Source organism: Poeciliopsis prolifica, unplaced genomic scaffold, assembly GCF_027474105.1.
Source record: "Poeciliopsis prolifica strain line A6 unplaced genomic scaffold, Auburn_PproV2 SCAFFOLD044, whole genome shotgun sequence".
NCBI lineage: Eukaryota > Metazoa > Chordata > Actinopteri > Cyprinodontiformes > Poeciliidae > Poeciliopsis > Poeciliopsis prolifica.
The window spans coordinates 2,551,583-2,557,582 of NW_026562419.1; positions in this window are offsets into that span (position 1 = coordinate 2,551,583).

A 6,000-nucleotide genomic window follows, 5' to 3' on the forward strand; every position below is an offset into this window, starting at 1 on the left:
TAACACAAGACTACAACTAAATTATTTGATAATTGGTACATTTTAATTTTTAGGTTGTTTTTTGAGCTCTGATGTTTAAACAAATGTTACTGTAATTTTAACTATTAGTATGATAAATACTACTGTAACATTTTGCTGATTATTCAATATAACTGTCATGCAGAGTCGTGTGACCTCAGCCGGACTCCGATGTGTGTTTGCATCCTAGTTTCCCTTCTCTGTGCAGAAACAGAAGCGGTAAAACCAAAGAGCTGGGCAGGTTGAAAACCGTTTGTGAAGCTCGAATGACACACTGAAGGCTGTCAGCCGTCTGCAGTGAGGAGCTCAGCATCAGGCAAGCCAGATTTCCTGCAAACTTTAAAAGCAGCACCCCCATAATGATGAGAATGGTGTTGAAAGCCTTTCTCTTCACGGGGTCAACCTGAGCTCTGTCCACGCCTGCCGCCCCGGGCGCCGGCCGGATCAGGACGCACAGAACGGACACGCTGCAGAAACAAACTGTGACGACACAGAGCACCGACGCACAGGCTGGCAAGATGTTCATCTGAGGATTTTTGATCAGAGCTTCGACTGACAACATGTTTGCAGTGGAGAGCAGCAGAATCACCGCGGTGCAAACGTTTCTCACTCGGAGTCCAGCTCTCTGCCTGAGCCTCACGTAGGTGATGGGAAAAACAACGGCCTGGTAGCGATCCAGGCAGATCATGACGGGTAAAAACATCTGTGCGTTCCAAGAAAACGAAAAAATCACAATACCCCAAAACATCAACTGCATGTGGTGGAGAAAAGTGCTGAAGATGTGCAGGGCGGCTCCAAGTATCCCAACCAGCTCCGCGGCGGCCATGATCTAGGTGTAGAGGTCAGAGTGGCTCATGACTGAAGCTGGGGAACGTTTCCTTTTCTGGTAACCCCAGCAGAGAACTGAGGTGGACAGTGGGAGCAGGAGGATGACATGGAGAAAGGTGTAGCCAAAGTAAACGTACACGGCAGTGACGGAGTTGAAGCATTTTTCAAAATACATAAAGCTGGGAGAGTCGAGCAAAGGAGGGAAGGAGCCATTGGCAGACGAGGAGTCAGTCATGTTCCCACAGCTGGAAGAAGCACGGAAAAAAACACGACGAGAAACAGAAAGTAATCAGGCTTTTTACCAGTAAGACTGAATTAAAATAAGCTTCAGTCTAAATTGAGATTGAACATAAAATTATTGCATGTCAGTGATAAATGAAAAAAATGCTAAAATTAGAGTGAAAGATGCATAAAAAACAGAAAAGATGCTGCTGGTGGTTGTAAAAACTTGAAGCATATCAGTTGATTTGAAAGAAATTCTTCAAATTTAATTGAGATACTTCTAAAAACCTTTAATTATAGTGCATGTTACTGGTGTATTACACCTTTATTATTTACAATAAAGCAATAAATAAAACCACCTGCATTAATTTTAATACATCACTAAATATTTCATTTATAAATCTGCACATTTTCAATGTGGAGCTTTTTGGAAATACTAGATGCAAAAGTAACATTTAAACATTTAATGTTCCAAAAATCAGTGAAGTAAGAAAAGTAAAATCTCAGGTTGGGTCTGTTGGTTTAATCCAACTCACCGTTCAAAACGTCGCTCCATGATCCAACCACGGCTGCCTTCAACGTCTCTGTGCTGGTTTTGGACTTGTATGCAAAATATATTGTTGAGGAATAGAAAAAAAAAAAAAATGTCACCCGGGTCATATTTCTGCAAAGTCATCGATAAGGAGAACCATCAATAACATGATCAACAAATTGGTGACACAGTGACAGGATGTCACTTCCTGCTGCGTCCGCAATGAAACCAAGAGCAGAAAAAAGTGAGTTTTTTATTTATTTAACATTTAACAGCATGTTTTTGTACAACAGGGTGAAACCAAATGTGAGTTTAAAGATGGAGAAGCTTAAATTCACAAAAAAAAAGAACAAAGAAAATTAACAAAAATCAATAAATAAATAACCACAGGAAGATTTTTATTATAATTTTAATTGTTTCCAATCTCATTTTAATGCTTTTATAAAACATCTTACAAGTATTGTCAACAGAGGTTCTTTCAGTTTTAATGTACGTTTCTCAGATAATTTGTTGTATAATAAAGTCAAAGTTCAGAGTTCATCCAGAGAAATGAATTAAAATGATCATTTGTCATGAGCACAGAAATGATGAAACACATCAATTACATTTGACATGTAGTTTGAATCCCAGTTTCTGTCCTCCCTCTGAATCATTGCAGCTGATTTGAATCCTGTCAGAGTCACAGAATCGTTACAGAATCGTTTCTTTGTCCGAGTTGCTTCTGAAACAAAGAAATTGGGAATATATTGGTGAGTTTTATTGTTTTATTTTCTTCTGATTTCATTTTACATCAGATTTGACCTTTTACATCAGCGATACTGGAATAAGTCAGGAACCAGCAGCCTGGTTGGTTAATAGCCTGATAAACATTATATGGACTCAATGCATAATATCTACATGTCTGAGAAACATCTGGGTTTAAAACTTTGTTTGATTTCAATGATGCATAAAGACAATCCAGTTACAAACAACCTTCATGAAGAAATTCACACAGGAAAAAGTTTTCTACACATCAGAGGAGAAAGTCAGCAGGTCAGAGTAGAAAAAGGCACAAAAACTAAGTAAAAGTGAATGTTTTTGTTTAACTTATGGGTTAATTATTTTCTACTATTATCATACTGTCTTGTGTTTTGTTGAGAAGCTGCTGCTTGATGATCTGATGAGTTTTATAAGAATGAAGTGAGTCGGCTGCTATTGCTGACGTGTTTCTGCTGCTCTTCCCTCCACATCCTTTCTTTCCAGGTTAAACATGTCAGTGAACGCCACCGCCGCGGCGGGTGACCTGGGTGACCTGGGTGACCTGGGTGACCTGGGTGACCTGCTGTGGATCCGCTGCCACAGCCTCAGCGTCGCCGTGCGCTCGGTCAGGGCCGTCCTCCTCCTGCCTCTCTCCTGCTTCATCCTGTTTCTGGGTCTGCAGAAGCGGCGCCAGCAGCGCGCCTTGCACGCCGCGGCCCACGCCGACGTCTTCACCTTCCACCTGGCTGTCATGGAGCTGCTCTGGGTGTTTGGCTTCTTCTGTCGGATTTGTGCCGAACACTTGAGCATCTTGGAAATAAAAACCGTGGGGTTCTGGGCGGCTTCTTTCACTTTCTACGGAGAGATGCTGTTTCACATCCTGACCTGTGCAGAGCGCTACGCTGCAGCTGTTCACCTGTGGTTTACCTGAAGGTCAAAGGCAGCGGCGGGGTCAGGATCAGGAACATCAGCATCGCCTCTGTTTGGCTGCTGTGTCTGATTCTGATCGGTCTGAGCGAAGCGTTGACCATCAGAACCAGAACCGTCCCATTGTACTGCCTGCTGGTCGTCACCCTGACAGTGACGTCTTCCTGCAGCGCCTTTGTCCTCTGCGCTCTGGTCCATCCGGGTCCTGGGAGCGGCGGCGCCGGGAGGGATCGGCCGGACCGATCAAAGCAGAGAGCTTTCCGCACCATAGCAGCCATTTCTGGCATGCAGTGGTTTTGGTTCGTTGGTCTCCTTGTTTCCACTGCTTTGACCAAAACGTCTGTGCTGAGTTCAAGTGATGCTTGTTTTATCGAAGCAAGTTTTGGGTTTTGCAACTTGCCCAGTAACCTGGTGATGCCTCTGCTGTTTCTGCTCAGGGCTGGAAAACCGTCATGTTTCTGAAGACAAATGAGAATTTAAATGGATAAAACACAAAATCTGCTGCCTCTGCTGGAGGAAAACACTGACTTGATAGATTCACAGTTAGGATATTATTATTGCATTATTTCTACAGATCTGAGTAAATCTACAGAATTTCCATATGTTATAAAAAACCTGGTTTTGCTGCATGTTTTCTATATAGTGGGAAGTTTATACAGCACTTATGATACATTATGCAGTCTTTGTGTTCATGTTGTTTTTTTGCAGATTTATTATCCTGCTGTCTGAATGTTGCAGATTAAATCATGATGTTTCACTCTGGGCTGTTTTTTCACTGTGTTACTGTATAAAAATTGCAATTCAATGCAAACTTTTCTGACTATTCTACGCCTTTCCTGCACATTTTCTCTTTATCTCATGTTTTTGCTTTTCTTGAATGTAATTTTGAGAACAAGTATTTAGCTAGCACTACTTTACTGAAGATCTCATTACTAGTTTGGTTGCATTTGGCAGGAAAAGCATTGAAAGTGGTTCTGTGTCTTTTTAAAACTTCCCTCCTGACAAAACTGATGCATAAATTTCTCTGAATTATTAAAAATGTTGTTTTTTTTCTGCTTCAAAAAAGCAACACAGTGACACAAATTTTGCTTGCCTCCTTTTTGTAAAAGACACAGTTGAGATATGCTGGGAAAAGAATAAAATTCTTTCTTTAAAAAGAAAAATGTGCATCAACTCTTCATCTAAAAAGGTTTCAGATCATAAATTTATTTTTTATAAAGTTAATTTTAGACAAATTGAGAAAGAAACAAAATCTGCCAGTCTTCTTGTGAGTCATCAGTTCATGTCCAATATCAATGCAAAGTTGCAGGTTAATTTATCTGATATAAATGAGAGTTTAGATCCACATCTGGAACCAAACGTGACCTGAAATTTGATGCAAATCAAACCAGAACGATTTGCCTGCTGGACGTCCAGTTCAGGCTCCTTCAGCACATTTTAATAAATCATATTAATTACTGAGAATAAATGATAAAAAGTTGCTATAAATATATCAGTCCTGATCTGAGTGGATCTTTAGATCTGATTTGATTGATATAAATCAGATTGATTAATATAGAAAGGTAAATAATTCTCATAGTTTGTGGCTCTAAGAATGAAACAACTTGAATCTTTGATGCAGTAAAATAACTCAGTAAAATAAATCTGCTGTTAATTATCCTTAAAATGCAAAAAGCTTCAGACGCTGCAGTGTTTAATGTTTTATTGCGTTGGGCAGTAAAGGTTTTCCTTGGGGTTTTGAAGGCTCAGCCTCCATGAAACAAATGATTGAAAGTGAGCGTCATTCATCAAAGCTCTGCTGTTTATAAATATGAACATGATCCCATGAACCTGACAGAACAAAAGCTCTCCTCCGCGCTGAGCTGCGATTGGACACTTTATAGATTGCAGATTAGAAAAGATCATTGAAAAGGTGAGTGATGTTGAACAGTAATATTTAACCTGCATGCTGCATTTATCATGCAGGTTACTTTTCTATTCACTAAGAAAATTTTAGGAAATTATTTTCTGAATCACTTTTGCTTTATAAAGTTGATGCAAACCTGTAAGTATAATGAAGTTGTGTACAGCAGATGGACACGTATTCTTTAAAATACGTATCCAGATGATGAGTCAGAGGACTGAAAAGTTCTCAAATTGTTTCAGAAACTATTTGTGGAAAACGATAAATAAGTGGAAATATGTTGCTGGTTAAATGGGATGTTAAAAAGAGACATTCATTTTTAAAGGTCATGAAATTTATTTGGATTAAGTTAAAGTGCAGAAGATCATGAGTTTAATAAGAGTGAGTCGGTTTGTATTAACATTAAGATCAGCGGAGTCTGAAATAAAAGTTTACATTTGATCAACAATGATATTAAAATCATGGGAGAATCATGAGAAACGTTCTGATGGTGAACCAGGGAAGGTTTGGATCAGGCAAACCAAAGGATTGGACCTGAAACCTGACTGGAAAATGTCTCCTATATTTTCGTGTCTTTTTCTCAGCCCTCTTTCTCTTCGGCTCCACAGTTTGTCCAACATGTCTGCAAACTCCTCATCCGTCTCTCAGGAGGTCTCCCATCCCTGCTCCCAGTCACAGGAAGCTCTGTTCATCTCAGGTGGGATGATTGCAGTGAAAGCTTTGCTCGTCCTCCTCCTGTCCACCTTCGTCTCTACCTGGGCTATCAGCAGCGGCAGCTCAGCCACTCCAGAAAAGCAGCAACACACTCTGACCTCTTCACTTACCATCTGGC